Source organism: Hippopotamus amphibius, chromosome 10 (genome assembly GCF_030028045.1).
Source record: "Hippopotamus amphibius kiboko isolate mHipAmp2 chromosome 10, mHipAmp2.hap2, whole genome shotgun sequence".
Taxonomy (NCBI): domain Eukaryota; kingdom Metazoa; phylum Chordata; class Mammalia; order Artiodactyla; family Hippopotamidae; genus Hippopotamus; species Hippopotamus amphibius.
In genome coordinates, this window is record NC_080195.1 from 40,421,917 (window position 1) to 40,439,477 (window position 17,561).

The following is a 17,561-nucleotide window of genomic DNA, read 5'->3' on the forward strand; positions in this document are numbered from 1 at the left end:
GTTCAACACTGCCTCAAGGCCTGGTCTGGGCCAATGGTCATTCATGGCCTTGGCTCTGGAGCCCTGCAGGACACACCCCCAGCCTGTTCTCTGGGCTCCCCATCACACAAGCTGGCCCAAGGCCGTGTGAGCAGAAGAATGCTGGGGAGAAGGCTGGCACTTGCCTCTTACCTCATGCTCCAGGTCTGAAGGGGCAGCACTCCACTGACTGCTGCCTAACAAAGGGCCCCCACTAAAGATGGCTGACAGACAGTGGCTTGCTTGGGGCATGGGCCCACTACACTGCACACCAATGGCTGAGCAGGGTGGTCACAGTGGCATTAGTGGTCTCCTGGTAACCATTGCCTGGTAACGGGGCAGTGGGTCACAGTGCACAGCAAGGGCTGCCTGGGAAGGGCTGCATTCAGCTGGCTATGGTACAATTCCCCCTTTTCTTTGGTCCTCTGCAACCCTGAGGAGAATATGTGGGTATGATTTGGATAGAGTGGTTAATCATAAACTCAGCAGCGGATCTCTGTTTTAGGGGACTTGCTTTCAACCTAGATTCCTGGTTCATCTTTTCCCAAGTCTTTCAGGGAATGGGGTGACAACCACTCTAGCTACGTGCTGCTGGAGGAAAGCAAAGCCCTACAGTGCATTCTGAGTTGGAAGCAATGCCACGTTGCAAGTCTTGATCCAAGTCTTATATAAACTTGTATAAGGAATCCAGGAGAATAAGCCTGAAAAGCAGCGTGAGGGTGGCATTCTGGGGGAGACGTTCTGGCAGGTAATCCAGACACGCAGAAGCAGAAGGGAAGAAATTGTTGTAAGTTGTTAGGAAGTTGAGGGGAAGAGCTTCCCTTAACGGGAGAACACAGATCAAAATCAGCATTATTGCGAAGCAAATCCATAAACGTTAGTAGCATATGCATCTGTTTACTCAGTTTGTCAAAACTGCATTGGTAAGAGTCTTCTTGAAGTTGAAGCACTTTGGGAAAGCCTCAGCCTAACTATCTGTTAGACACTTAAAGAGGCAAGGTTAAAGATCGCATGACAAGGGGTTGCGAAGGAAGCTTAATCAAGTGGCTCTCATGTAACCGTCAGCATGGCTGACCGATTATCCCAAGGCATACCTGCATTTCAGAAACTTTGTACCCTTTCTAGAATATCGACAGGTGTGCCATGTATCCATCCTGTGTAATTGGAGAAGCTTCTCCCCCATTTCACAATGTTTTCTCTGTAATTTCCATACCAGATATACGACTGAAATAGTCCTCCTTGAGTTGCCTTAAGGGCCCCGCAACTAATCCAAAGTTAACAAAATATTTCAAAACACCTGGTCCAATAAGCTCATCAGTCCTTTGAAGAGAATTCTTCTTTCTTCTCCAAAGTGAGAAGAGATCTTAAAAGCAAATCGAGATCCCTTAAAGGCAGGACAGTTCACATACCATGGTATTGAAAGCAGCATTGCAAGTAAACGTGTTCTCTTGGCAGAGGGGAACCCAATCCAGCCTTGAAAAAAACGCATTTTTAATAACAGTATCCATTTCCCGAAGTGGAGTTTCGTTTCAGCCCAATGATGCATCAAATGTTGGTTTTTGGCTCAACACATTTATCCCACCTTCCTACTCTATCCTGAAATGTGTTCCTTTTCATGAGTTTCTTAGCTTTAATTACATATTTCAATTACAATCCTCAAGTCCTTAACACCTTCACTTAGTGAAAACCAAGAAGCAAGCAATTGTCAGCTGGATGCCATACCAGCATTTCTGATTGCAAACGGATGCTTTTGAGACCTTCTGCTAAGTAGGCAAAGGTAGGGAATCTTAGATGTGCCCAGCATCCAATGTTCCAATCCTCTATCCTCTTTGAAATGACCCGGAGAGTCAAGGAATGTTTGCCACTTACCTTGGTGAAGTTTCATGCTACCCAAATCTAGAGAGGCCATTTAGAAAGACTTCAAGTGTCATCATTTCAACTTATGGTCCTTGCTGTCAAATTGGCAACAGATATAAGGTCTTTTTGGATCTCTAAGAAACCTAGGGACTGCAGAAGGTTTATACTTCAGAATGCAAGAAGCTTAAGGCAGCTTCCATAGCAGATATAGTTCACTACTAGCTATTTGCCAGATCATCAGGACCTGAAATCCATGGAGGCCAATTCTCTCCAGAGGAGGAAGTATTGAATAGGTAAGTGCTTCCCTTTCAGTGAAGTGGAGCTCATTTACACATCAACTCGGCAGTTGATGTCAATTGCCTTATCCCTAAAAGTGGCCCAAATCTGGAGAATGCACCTGAAAGGGGTGCGTTGGGGAAGCACATTTGAGTTTCCCAGAGCCACAACACTTTCACACAAAACAAACGCAAAAGTACATGCACAAAAGAAACTCAGTCCTGAGGACCAAAGCAAAGGGTGAGGATGAACAACATCCTCAATGTTTTCGAACTACGTTCCCTCATTTTAACAACAAAACGACAAACAACATGCAAATTGAAAGATAGGGAATCAGGACCACAGTTGTCATGCCTACTGACCTGGGAAGCAGAAAGAGCCAAAAAGGAAAAAGCAAAGAAATTAGGAAAAGTTCAATTTGCTTCATTAACTTCCACATGTCTCCTGGAAATATGCTCGTTTTCTCAGGGTCACAATGATGAAAACCAAAAGGATTTCACTGAACAAACTTTCTCTAACTGAATATTTTACATAGACTGGTTTTGGAGATATGAAAATGATTCATTTGATGCCATGTTTCACCAGAATCTGTAGAATATGCTGGCCATGCAATGTAAAAAAAAAAAAAAAAAAGTACTTGCTTGTCCCTTAGCGGACTACAAGATGGACTAGAGCTCTGCTGATCACAGCAGGTGTTATCCAATAGCAGAGAGACAAATACAATGCCAAAAGGTCTCTCAGGATCGCAGTTCCCAGGCACCAAAGGGCAGATTCCTACCCATTGGAAAGGGAATATGTCAACCAATGTTCCACCACAGCTGAAACACAATGCAGGAGGGAATGATACCTAGTTGGATCATATGCAAGCTCCGTTACTGACCAAAGACGTCTCAAGTACTCAATGCAAGTGCTGTTTCACACACCTACAATGTACGAATCACAAACAGGATCCCACAAACCAAAGCACAGACTGCCGTGATTAACACCACATTGACACACACAAACACATGAAGAACAAATAAACACTCCAATCACAAAGACAGAAAGCCAGAGAAGGCATTTTGTCAACTTCCACTTCCACTCCCACATGGAGGCCCCCAGTTCTCAAGAGGGAATGGACTCAGAGGGGCTCACATCCGCTAAGGGGAGCAGCCCAGTTGGAGTAGACCTATTTCCCAGCCTGTGCAAGCTGGAGCGACTTACCCCCAAATGACATGAACTGTATACCACTGCTCTGGACATGTCTCCAAGACAAGCAGCCTCGTGCTGTAGGGCAGCCACTGCATATCAGGGAGAATCCCTGCCAGTATCCTGGAGCCAAATGTACTCTGGCATGTGCTGGGAAGTATAAATGGCGACGCCCCTGATCGAGATCAATACACCATGGGCACAGACCTCCTGGCTGGCTCGCTATAATTGGTAACCAAAGGCCAGGATGTGTGCCCGACGCACAGTGAGGCCAAACAGCAGCAAAACATTGGACTTTGGAGCCGAGAAATATTTGTTGTTGAGACATTCAAGGAAATGGGTGGCTTATGCTGGGTAATCCCCAACCTTGAAAGCTTTTAGCAAAGCCCTCTTAGAGGTAAGGTGATGGAGGGGTGTGGCTTTTCGTTGAAAACTTCTCCCTGTCCGATCCATTGTTCTTGAGGACAGGTCATAGTCAGGTCTCAATGATCCTATCAATCTCCAGCAAACAAATGTCACTCTCTGGGTGACAAGAAAGGGCAAGGTCCCAAGGCACAAGACTCACCCTCTGAGGTCCAGACCCACCTAAGAGAAAGGGGTCCCTGGGAGGGGTGGTGGTCCTCCTGCCATGGAGGGTTTGTCCAGGAGCAGGTCTGGGTCCTCCCACCACTGCCCACGCCTCACAGAGGAGGCAGCTCTGCCTTGGTGGCTCCCTCAGGGCCAGGTCCCAGACGCTTGCTAGCTCTCATCACTGAGGGAGCCAGGTGCACATGACCCAACAGGTCTTAATGCTCCTCAGGCCACCCAAACAGTGGTGGTCAGGTACCCCAGACTGTGAGCCATACCCTTAGGGTCACAGTGGCGGTGTGTGGTAGAGGTTCAACACTGCCTCAAGGCCTGGTCTGGGCCAATGGTCATTCATGGCCTTGGCTCTGGAGCCCTGCAGGACACACCCCCAGCCTGTTCTCTGGGCTCCCCATCACACAAGCTGGCCCAAGGCCGTGTGAGCAGAAGAATGCTGGGGAGAAGGCTGGCACTTGCCTCTTACCTCATGCTCCAGGTCTGAAGGGGCAGCACTCCACTGACTGCTGCCTAACAAAGGGCCCCCACTAAAGATGGCTGACAGACAGTGGCTTGCTTGGGGCAGGGGCCCACTACACTGCCCACCAATGGCTGAGCAGGGTGGTCACAGTGGCATTAGTGGTCTCCTGGTAACCATTGCCTGGTAACGGGGCAGTGGGTCACAGTGCACAGCAAGGGCTGCCTGGGAAGGGCTGCATTCAGCTGGCTATGGTACAATTCCCCCTTTTCTTTGGTCCTCTGCAACCCTGAGGAGAATATGTGGGTATGATTTGGATAGAGTGGTTAATCATAAACTCAGCAGCGGATCTCTGTTTTAGGGGACTTGCTTTCCACCTAGATTCCTGGTTCATCTTTTCCCAAGTCTTTCAGGGAATGGGGTGACGACCACTCTAGCTACGTGCTGCTGGAGGAAAGCAAAGCCCTACAGTGCATTCTGAGTTGGAAGCAATGCCACGTTGCAAGTCTTGATCCAAGTCTTATATAAACTTGTATAAGGAATCCAGGAGAATAAGCCTGAAAAGCAGCGTGAGGGTGGCATTCTGGGGGAGACGTTCTGGCAGGTAATCCAGACACGCAGAAGCAGAAGGGAAGACATTGTTGTAAGTTGTTAGGAAGTTGAGGGGAAGAGCTTCCCTTAACGGGAGAACACAGATCAAAATCAGCATTATTGCGAAGCAAATCCATAAACGTTAGTAGCATATGCATCTGTTTACTCAGTTTGTCAAAACTGCATTGGTAAGAGTCTTCTTGAAGTTGAAGCACTTTGGGAAAGCCTCAGCCTAACTATCTGTTAGACACTTAAAGAGGCAAGGTTAAAGATCGCATGACAAGGGGTTGTGAAGGAAGCTTAATCAAGTGGCTCTCATGTAACCGTCAGCATGGCTGACCGATTATCCCAAGGCATACCTGCATTTCAGAAACTTTGTACCCTTTCTAGAATATCGACAGGTGTGCCATATATCCATCCTGTGTAATTGGAGAAGCTTCTCCCCCATTTCACAATGTTTTCTCTGTAATTTCCATACCAGATATACGACTGAAATAGTCCTCCTTGAGTTTCCTTAAGGGCCCCGCAACTAATCCAAAGTTAACAAAATATTTCAAAACACCTGGTCCAATAAGCTCATCAGTCCTTTGAAGAGAATTCTTCTTTCTTCTCCAAAGTGAGAAGAGATCTTAAAAGCAAATCGAGATCCCTTAAAGGCAGGACAGTTCACATACCATGGTATTGAAAGCAGCATTGCAAGTAAACGTGTTCTCTTGGCAGAGGGGAACCCAATCCAGCCTTGAAAAAAACGTATTTTTAATAACAGTATCCATTTCCCGAAGTGGAGTTTCGTTTCAGCCCAATGATGCATCAAATGTTGGTTTTTGGCTCAACACATTTATCCCACCTTCCTACTCTATCCTGAAATGTGTTCCTTTTCATGAGTTTCTTAGCTTTAATTACATATTTCAATTACAATCCTCAAGTCCTTAACACCTTCACTTAGTGAAAACCAAGAAGCAAGCAATTGTCAGCTGGATACCATACCAGCATTTCTGATTGCAAACGGATGCTTTTGAGACCTTCTGCTAAGTAGGCAAAGGTAGGGAATCTTAGATGTGCCCAGCATCCAATGTTCCAATCCTCTATCCTCTTTGAAATGACCCGGAGAGTCAAGGAATGCTTGCCACTTACCTTGGTGAAGTTTCATGCTACCCAAATCTAGAGAGGCCATTTAGAAAGACTTCAAGTGTCATCATTTCAACTTATGGTCCTTGCTGTCAAATTGGCAACAGATATAAGGTCTTTTTGGATCTCTAAGAAACCTAGGGACTGCAGAAGATTTATACTTCAGAATGCAACAAGCTTAAGGCAGCTTCCATACCAGATATAGTTCAGTACTAGCTATTTGCCAGATCATCAGGACCTGAAATCCATGGAGGCCAATTCTCTCCAGAGGAGGAAGTATTGAATAGGTAAGTGCTTCCCTTTCAGTGAAATAGAGCTCATTTACACATTAACTCGGCAGTTGATGTCAATTGCCTTATCCCTAAAAGTGGCCCAAATCTGGAGAATGCACCTGAAAGGGGTGCGTTGGGGAAGCACATTTGAGTTTCCCAGAGCCACAACACTTTCACACAAAACAAACGCAAAAGTACATGCACAAAAGAAACTCTCAGTCCTGAGGACCAAAGCAAAGGGTGAGGATGAACAACATCCTCAATGTTTTCGAACTACGTTCCCTCATTTTAACAGCAAAACGACAAACAGCATGCAAATTGAAAGATAGGGAATCAGGACCACAGTTGTCATGCCTACTGACCTGGGAAGCAGAAAGAGCCAAAAAGTAAAATGCAAAGAAATTAGGAAAAGTTCAATTTGCTTCATTAACTTCCACATGTCTCCTGGAAATATGCTCGTTTTCTCAGGGTCACAATGATGAAAACCAAAAGGATTTCACTGAACAAACTTTCTCTAACTGAATATTTTACATAGACTGGTTTTGGAGATATGAAAATGATTCATTTGATGCCATGTTTCACCAGAATCTGTAGAATATGCTGGCCATGCAATGTAAAAAAAAAAAAAAATACTTGCTTGTCCCTTAGCGGACTACAAGATGGACTAGAGCTCTGCTGATCACAGCAGGTGTTATCCAATAGCAGAGAGACAAATGCAATGCCAAAAGGTCTCTCAGGATCGCAGTTCCCAGGCACCAAAGGGCAGATTCCTACCCATTGGAAAGGGAATATGTCAACCAATGTTCCACCACAGCTGAAACACAATGCAGGAGGGAATGATACCTAGTTGGATCATATGCAAGCTCCGTTACTGACCAAAGACGTCTCAAGTACTCAATGCAAGTGCTGTTTCACACACCTACAATGTACGAATCACAAAGAGGATCCCACAAACCAAAGCACAGACTGCCGTGATTAACACCACATTGACACACACAAACACATGAAGAACAAATAAACACTCCAATCACAAAGACAGAAAGCCAGAGAAGGCATTTTGTCAACTTCCACTTCCACTCCCACATGGAGGCCCCCAGTTCTCAAGAGGGAATGGACTCAGAGGGGCTCACATCCGCTAAGGGGAGCAGCCCAGTTGGAGTAGACCTATTTCCCAGCCTGTGCAAGCTGGAGCGACTTACCCCCAAATGACATGAACTGTATACCACTGCTCTGGACATGTCTCCAAGACAAGCAGCCTCGTGCTGTAGGGCAGCCACTGCATATCAGGGAGAATCCCTGCCAGTATCCTGGAGCCAAATGTACTCTGGCATGTGCTGGGAAGTATAAATGGCGACGCCCCTGATCGAGATCAATACACCATGGGCACAGACCTCCTGGCTGGCTCGCTATAATTGGTAACCAAAGGCCAGGATGTGTGCCCGACGCACAGTGAGGCCAAACAGCAGCAAAACATTGGACTTTGGAGCCGAGAAATATTTGTTGTTGAGACATTCAAGGAAATGGGTGGCTTATGCTGGGTAATCCCCAACCTTGAAAGCTTTTAGCAAAGCCCTCTTAGAGGTAAGGTGATGGAGGGGTGTGGCTTTTCGTTGAAAACTTCTCCCTGTCCGATCCATTGTTCTTGAGGACAGGTCATAGTCAGGTCTCAATGATCCTATCAATCTCCAGCAAACAAATGTCACTCTCTGGGTGACAAGAAAGGGCAAGGTCCCAAGGCACAAGACTCACCCTCTGAGGTCCAGACCCACCTAAGAGAAAGGGGTCCCTGGGAGAGGTGGTGGTCCTCCTGCCATGGAGGGTATGTCCAGGAGCTGGTCTGGGTCCTCCCACCACTGCCCACGCCTCACAGAGGAGGCAGCTCTGCCTTGGTGGCTCCCTCAGGGCCAGGTCCCAGACGCTTGCTAGCTCTCATCACTGAGGGAGCCGGGTGCACATGACCCAACAGGTCTTAATGCTCCTCAGGCCACCCAAACAGTGGTGGTCAGGTACCCCAGACTGTGAGCCATACCCTTAGGGTCACAGTGGCGGTGTGTGGTAGAGGTTCAACACTGCCTCAAGGCCTGGTCTGGGCCAATGGTCATTCATGGCCTTGGCTCTGGAGCCCTGCAGGACACACCCCCAGCCTGTTCTCTGGGCTCCCCATCACACCAGCTGGCCCAAGGCCGTGTGAGCAGAAGAATGCTGGGGAGAAGGCTGGCACTTGCCTCTTACCTCATGCTCCAGGTCTGAAGGGGCAGCACTCCACTGACTGCTGCCTAACAAAGGGCCCCCACTAAAGATGGCTGACAGACAGTGGCTTGCTTGGGGCAGGGGCCCACTACACTGCCCACCAATGGCTGAGCAGGGTGGTCACAGTGGCATTAGTGGTCTCCTGGTAACCATTGCCTGGTAACGGGGCAGTGGGTCACAGTGCACAGCAAGGGCTGCCTGGGAAGGGCTGCATTCAGCTGGCTATGGTACAATTCCCCCTTTTCTTTGGTCCTCTGCAACCCTGAGGAGAATATGTGGGTATGATTTGGATAGAGTGGTTAATCATAAACTCAGCAGCGGATCTCTGTTTTAGGGGACTTGCTTTCAACCTAGATTCCTGGTTCATCTTTTCCCAAGTCTTTCAGGGAATGGGGTGACGACCACTCTAGCTTCGTGCTGCTGGAGGAAAGCAAAGCCCTACAGTGCATTCTGAGTTGGAAGCAATGCCACGTTGCAAGTCTTGATCCAAGTCTTATATAAACTTGTATAAGGAATCCAGGAGAATAAGCCTGAAAAGCAGCGTGAGGGTGGCACTCTGGGGGAGACGTTCTGGCAGGTAATCCAGACACGCAGAAGCAGAAGGGAAGACATTGTTGTAAGTTGTTAGGAAGTTGAGGGGAAGAGCTTCCCTTAACGGGAGAACACAGATCAAAATCAGCATTATTGCGAAGCAAATCCATAAACGTTAGTAGCATATGCATCTGTTTACTCAGTTTGTCAAAACTGCATTGGTAAGAGTCTTCTTGAAGTTGAAGCACTTTGGGAAAGCCTCAGCCTAACTATCTGTTAGACACTTAAAGAGGCAAGGTTAAAGATCGCATGACAAGGGGTTGCGAAGGAAGCTTAATCAAGTGGCTCTCATGTAACCGTCAGCATGGCTGACCGATTATCCCAAGGCATACCTGCATTTCAGAAACTTTGTACCCTTTCTAGAATATCGACAGGTGTGCCATGTATCCATCCTGTGTAATTGGAGAAGCTTCTCCCCCATTTCACAATGTTTTCTCTGTAATTTCCATACCAGATATACGACTGAAATAGTCCTCCTTGAGTTGCCTTAAGGGCCCCGCAACTAATCCAAAGTTAACAAAATATTTCAAAACACCTGGTCCAATAAGCTCATCAGTCCTTTGAAGAGAATTCTTCTTTCTTCTCCAAAGTGAGAAGAGATCTTAAAAGCAAATCGAGATCCCTTAAAGGCAGGACAGTTCACATACCATGGTATTGAAAGCAGCATTGCAAGTAAACGTGTTCTCTTGGCAGAGGGGAACCCAATCCAGCCTTGAAAAAAACGCATTTTTAATAACAGTATCCATTTCCCGAAGTGGAGTTTCGTTTCAGCCCAATGATGCATCAAATGTTGGTTTTTGGCTCAACACATTTATCCCACCTTCCTACTCTATCCTGAAATGTGTTCCTTTTCATGAGTTTCTTAGCTTTAATTACATATTTCAATTACAATCCTCAAGTCCTTAACACCTTCACTTAGTGAAAACCAAGAAGCAAGCAATTGTCAGCTGGATGCCATACCAGCATTTCTGATTGCAAACGGATGCTTTTGAGACCTTCTGCTAAGTAGGCAAAGGTAGGGAATCTTAGATGTGCCCAGCATCCAATGTTCCAATCCTCTATCCTCTTTGAAATGACCCAGAGAGTCAAGGAATGCTTGCCACTTACCTTGGTGAAGTTTCATGCTACCCAAATCTAGAGAGGCCATTTAGAAAGACTTCAAGTGTCATCATTTCAACTTATGGTCCTTGCTGTCAAATTGGCAACAGATATAAGGTCTTTTTGGATCTCTAAGAAACCTAGGGACTGCAGAAGGTTTATACTTCAGAATGCAAGAAGCTTAAGGCAGCTTCCATACCAGATATCAGTTCAGTACTAGCTAATTGCCAGATCATCAGGACCTGAAATCCATGGAGGCCAATTCTCTCCAGAGGAGGAAGTATTGAATAGGTAAGTGCTTCCCTTTCAGTGAAGTGGAGCTCATTTACACATCAACTCGGCAGTTGATGTCAATTGCCTTATCCCTAAAAGTGGCCCAAATCTGGAGAATGCACCTGAAAGGGGTGCGTTGGGGAAGCACATTTGAGTTTCCCAGAGCCACAACACTTTCACACAAAACAAACGCAAAAGTACATGCAAAGAAGAAACTCTCAGTCCTGAGGACCAAAGCAAAGGGTGAGGATGAACAACATCCTCAATGTTTTCGAACTACGTTCCCTCATTTTAACAACAAAACGACAAACAGCATGCAAATTGAAAGATAGGGAATCAGGACCACAGTTGTCATGCCTACTGACCTGGGAAGCAGAAAGAGCCAAAAAGTAAAAAGCAAAGAAATTAGGAAAAGTTCAATTTGCTTCATTAACTTCCACATGTCTCCTGGAAATATGCTCGTTTTCTCAGGGTCACAATGATGAAAACCAAAAGGATTTCACTGAACAAACTTTCTCTAACTGAATATTTTACATAGACTGGTTTTGGAGATATGAAAATGATTCATTTGATGCCATGTTTCACCAGAATCTGTAGAATATGCTCGCCATGCAATGTAAAAAAAAAAAAATACTTGCTTGTCCCTTAGCGGACTACAAGATGGACTAGAGCTCTGCTGATCACAGCAGGTGTTATCCAATAGCAGAGAGACAAATGCAATGCCAAAAGGTCTCTCAGGATCGCAGTTCCCAGGCACCAAAGGGCAGATTCCTACCCATTGGAAAGGGAATATGTCAACCAATGTTCCACCACAGCTGAAACACAATGCAGGAGGGAATGATACCTAGTTGGATCATATGCAAGCTCCGTTACTGACCAAAGACGTCTCAAGTACTCAATGCAAGTGCTGTTTCACACACCTACAATGTACGAATCACAAAGAGGATCCCACAAACCAAAGCACAGACTGCCGTGATTAACACCACATTGACACACACAAACACATGAAGAACAAATAAACACTCCAATCACAAAGACAGAAAGCCAGAGAAGGCATTTTGTCAACTTCCACTTCCACTCCCACATGGAGGCCCCCAGTTCTCAAGAGGGAATGGACTCAGAGGGGCTCCCATCCGCTAAGGGGAGCAGCCCAGTTGGAGTAGACCTATTTCCCAGCCTGTGCAAGCTGGAGCGACTTACCCCCAAATGACATGAACTGTATACCACTGCTCTGGACATGTCTCCAAGACAAGCAGCCTCGTGCTGTAGGGCAGCCACTGCATATCAGGGAGAATCCCTGCCAGTATCCTGGAGCCAAATGTACTCTGGCATGTGCTGGGAAGTATAAATGGCGACGCCCCTGATCGAGAGCAATACACCATGGGCACAGACCTCCTGGCTGGCTCGCTATAATTGGTAACCAAAGGCCAGGATGTGTGCCCGACGCACAGTGAGGCCAAACAGCAGCAAAACATTGGACTTTGGAGCCGAGAAATATTTGTTGTTGAGACATTCAAGGAAATGGGTGGCTTATGCTGGGTAATCCCCAACCTTGAAAGCTTTTAGCAAAGCCCTCTTAGAGGTAAGGTGATGGAGGGGTGTGGCTTTTCGTTGAAAACTTCTCCCTGTCCGATCCATTGTTCTTGAGGACAGGTCATAGTCAGGTCTCAATGTTCCTATCAATCTCCAGCAAACAAATGTCACTCTCTGGGTGACAAGAAAGGGCAAGGTCCCAAGGCACAAGACTCACCCTCTGAGGTCCAGACCCACCTAAGAGAAAGGGGTCCCTGGGAGGGGTGGTGGTCCTCCTGCCATGGAGGGTATGTCCAGGAGCTGGTCTGGGTCCTCCCACCACTGCCCACGCCTCACAGAGGAGGCAGCTCTGCCTTGGTGGCTCCCTCAGGGCCAGGTCCCAGACGCTTGCTAGCTCTCATCACTGAGGGAGCCGGGTGCACATGACCCAACAGGTCTTAATGCTCCTCAGGCCACCCAAACAGTGGTGGTCAGGTACCCCAGACTGTGAGCCATACCCTTAGGGTCACAGTGGCGGTGTGTGGTAGAGGTTCAACACTGCCTCAAGGCCTGGTCTGGGCCAATGGTCATTCATGGCCTTGGCTCTGGAGCCCTGCAGGACACACCCCCAGCCTGTTCTCTGGGCTCCCCATCACACAAGCTGGCCCAAGGCCGTGTGAGCAGAAGAATGCTGGGGAGAAGGCTGGCACTTGCCTCTTACCTCATGCTCCAGGTCTGAAGGGGCAGCACTCCACTGACTGCTGCCTAACAAAGGGCCCCCACTAAAGATGGCTGACAGACAGTGGCTTGCTTGGGGCAGGGGCCCACTACACTGCCCACCAATGGCTGAGCAGGGTGGTCACAGTGGCATTAGTGGTCTCCTGGTAACCATTGCCTGGTAACGGGGCAGTGGGTCACAGTGCACAGCAAGGGCTGTCTGGGAAGGGCTGCATTCAGCTGGCTATGGTACAATTCCCCCTTTTCTTTGGTCCTCTGCAACCCTGAGGAGAATATGTGGGTATGATTTGGATAGAGTGGTTAATCATAAACTCAGCAGCGGATCTCTGTTTTAGGGGACTTGCTTTCAACCTAGATTCCTGGTTCATCTTTTCCCAAGTCTTTCAGGGAATGGGGTGACGACCACTCTAGCTACGTGCTGCTGGAGGAAAGCAAAGCCCTACAGTGCATTCTGAGTTGGAAGCAATGCCACGTTGCAAGTCTTGATCCAAGTCTTATATAAACTTGTATAAGGAATCCAGGAGAATAAGCCTGAAAAGCAGCGTGAGGGTGGCACTCTGGGGGAGACGTTCTGGCAGGGAATCCAGACACGCAGAAGCAGAAGGGAAGACATTGTTGTAAGTTGTTAGGAAGTTGAGGGGAAGAGCTTCCCTTAACGGGAGAACACAGATCAAAATCAGCATTATTGCGAAGCAAATCCATAAACGTTAGTAGCATATGCATCTGTTTACTCAGTTTGTCAAAACTGCATTGGTAAGAGTCTTCTTGAAGTTGAAGCACTTTGGGAAAGCCTCAGCCTAACTATCTGTTAGACACTTAAAGAGGCAAGGTTAAAGATCGCATGACAAGGGGTTGCGAAGGAAGCTTAATCAAGTGGCTCTCATGTAACCGTCAGCATGGCTGACCGATTATCCCAAGGCATACCTGCATTTCAGAAACTTTGTACCCTTTCTAGAATATCGACAGGTGTGCCATGTATCCATCCTGTGTAATTGGAGAAGCTTCTCCCCCATTTCACAATGTTTTCTCTGTAATTTCCATACCAGATATACGACTGAAATAGTCCTCCTTGAGTTGCCTTAAGGGCCCCGCAACTAATCCAAAGTTAACAAAATATTTCAAAACACCTGGTCCAATAAGCTCATCAGTCCTTTGAAGAGAATTCTTCTTTCTTCTCCAAAGTGAGAAGAGATCTTAAAAGCAAATCGAGATCCCTTAAAGGCAGGACAGTTCACATACCATGGTATTGAAAGCAGCATTGCAAGTAAACGTGTTCTCTTGGCAGAGGGGAACCCAATCCAGCCTTGAAAAAAACGCATTTTTAATAACAGTATCCATTTCCCGAAGTGGAGTTTCGTTTCAGCCCAATGATGCATCAAATGTTGGTTTTTGGCTCAACACATTTATCCCACCTTCCTACTCTATCCTGAAATGTGTTCCTTTTCATGAGTTTCTTAGCTTTAATTACATATTTCAATTACAATCCTCAAGTCCTTAACACCTTCACTTAGTGAAAACCAAGAAGCAAGCAATTGTCAGCTGGATGCCATACCAGCATTTCTGATTGCAAACGGATGCTTTTGAGACCTTCTGCTAAGTAGGCAAAGGTAGGGAATCTTAGATGTGCCCAGCATCCAATGTTCCAATCCTCTATCCTCTTTGAAATGACCCGGAGAGTCAAGGAATGCTTGCCACTTACCTTGGTGAAGTTTCATGCTCCCCAAATCTAGAGAGGCCATTTAGAAAGACTTCATGTGTCATCATTTCAACTTATGGTCCTTGCTGTCAAATTGGCAACAGATATAAGGTCTTTTTGGATCTCTAAGAAACCTAGGGACTGCAGAAGGTTTATACTTCAGAATGCAAGAAGCTTAAGGCAGCTTCCATACCAGATATCAGTTCAGTACTAGCTATTTGCCAGATCATCAGGACCTGAAATCCATGGAGGCCAATTCTCTCCAGAGGAGGAAGTATTGAATAGGTAAGTGCTTCCCTTTCAGTGAAATAGAGCTCATTTACACATCAACTCGGCAGTTGATGTCAATTGCCTTATCCCTAAAAGTGGCCCAAATCTGGAGAATGCACCTGAAAGGGGTGCGTTGGGGAAGCACATTTGAGTTTCCCAGAGCCACAACACTTTCACACAAAACAAACGCAAAAGTACATGCACAAAAGAAACTCTCAGTCCTGAGGACCAAAGCAAAGGGTGAGGATGAACAACATCCTCAATGTTTTCGAACTACGTTCCCTCATTTTAACAACAAAACGACAAACAGCATGCAAATTGAAAGATAGGGAATCAGGACCACAGTTGTCATGCCTACTGACCTGGGAAGCAGAAAGAGCCAAAAAGTAAAAAGCAAAGAAATTAGGAAAAGTTCAATTTGCTTCATTAACTTCCACATGTCTCCTGGAAATATGCTCGTTTTCTCAGGGTCACAATGATGAAAACCAAAAGGATTTCACTGAACAAACTTTCTCTAACTGAATATTTTACATAGACTGGTTTTGGAGATATGAAAATGATTCATTTGATGCCATGTTTCACCAGAATCTGTAGAATATGCTGGCCATGCAATGTAAAAAAAAAAAAAAAATACTTGCTTGTCCCTTAGCGGACTACAAGATGGACTAGAGCTCTGCTGATCACAGCAGGTGTTATCCAATAGCAGAGAGACAAATGCAATGCCAAAAGGTCTCTCAGGATCGCAGTTCCCAGGCACCAAAGGGCAGATTCCTACCCATTGGAAAGGGAATATGTCAACCAATGTTCCACCACAGCTGAAACACAATGCAGGAGGGAATGATACCTAGTTGGATCATATGCAAGCTCCGTTACTGACCAAAGACGTCTCAAGTACTCAATGCAAGTGCTGTTTCACACACCTACAATGTACGAATCACAAACAGGATCCCACAAACCAAAGCACAGACTGCCGTGATTAACACCACATTGACACACACAAACACATGAAGAACAAATAAACACTCCAATCACAAAGACAGAAAGCCAGAGAAGGCATTTTGTCAACTTCCACTTCCACTCCCACATGGAGGCCCCCAGTTCTCAAGAGGGAATGGACTCAGAGGGGCTCCCATCCGCTAAGGGGAGCAGCCCAGTTGGAGTAGACCTATTTCCCAGCCTGTGCAAGCTGGAGCGACTTACCCCCAAATGACATGAACTGTATACCACTGCTCTGGACATGTCTCCAAGACAAGCAGCCTCGTGCTGTAGGGCAGCCACTGCATATCAGGGAGAATCCCTGCCAGTATCCTGGAGCCAAATGTACTCTGCCATGTGCTGGGAACTATAAATGGCGACACCCCTGATCGAGATCAATACACCATGGGCACAGACCTCCTGGCTGGCTCGCTATAATTGGTAACCAAAGACCAGGATGTGTGCCCGACGCACAGTGAGGCCAAACAGCAGCAAAACATTGGACTTTGGAGCCGAGAAATATTTGTTGTTGAGACATTCAAGGAAATGGGTGGCTTATGCTGGGTAATCCCCAACCTTGAAAGCTTTTAGCAAAGCCCTCTTAGAGGTAAGGTGATGGAGGGGTGTGGCTTTTCGTTGAAAACTTCTCCCTGTCCGATCCATTGTTCTTGAGGACAGGTCATAGTCAGGTCTCAATGATCCTATCAATCTCCAGCAAACAAATGTCACTCTCTGGGTGACAAGAAAGGGCAAGGTCCCAAGGCACAAGACTCACCCTCTGAGGTCCAGACCCACCTAAGAGAAAGGGGTCCCTGGGAGAGGTGGTGGTCCTCCTGCCATGGAGGGTATGTCCAGGAGCTGGTCTGGGTCCTCCCACCACTGCCCACGCCTCACAGAGGAGGCAGCTCTGCCTTGGTGGCTCCCTCAGGGCCAGGTCCCAGACGCTTGCTAGCTCTCATCACTGAGGGAGCCGGGTGCACATGACCCAACAGGTCTTAATGCTCCTCAGGCCACCCAAACAGTGGTGGTCAGGTACCCCAGACTGTGAGCCATACCCTTAGGGTCACAGTGGCGGTGTGTGGTAGAGGTTCAACACTGCCTCAAGGCCTGGTCTGGGCCAATGGTCATTCATGGCCTTGGCTCTGGAGCCCTGCAGGACACACCCCCAGCCTGTTCTCTGGGCTCCCCATCACACAAGCTGGCCCAAGGCCGTGTGAGCAGAAGAATGCTGGGGAGAAGGCTGGCACTTGCCTCTTACCTCATGCTCCAGGTCTGAAGGGGCAGCACTCCACTGACTGCTGCCTAACAAAGGGCCCCCACTAAAGATGGCTGACAGACAGTGGCTTGCTTGGGGCAGGGGCCCACTACACTGCCCACCAATGGCTGAGCAGGGTGGTCACAGTGGCATCAGTGGTCTCCTGGTAACCATTGCCTGGTAACGGGGCAGTGGGTCACAGTGCACAGCAAGGGCTGTCTGGGAAGGGCTGCATTCAGCTGGCTATGGTACAATTCCCCCTTTTCTTTGGTCCTCTGCAACCCTGAGGAGAATATGTGGGTATGATTTGGATAGAGTGGTTAATCATAAACTCAGCAGCAGATCTCTGTTTTAGGGGACTTGCTTTCAACCTAGATTCCTGGTTCATCTTTTCCCAAGTCTTTCAGGGAATGGGGTGACGACCACTCTAGCTACGTGCTGCTGGAGGAAAGCAAAGCCCTACAGTGCATTCTGAGTTGGAAGCAATGCCACGTTGCAAGTCTTGATCCAAGTCTTATATAAACTTGTATAAGG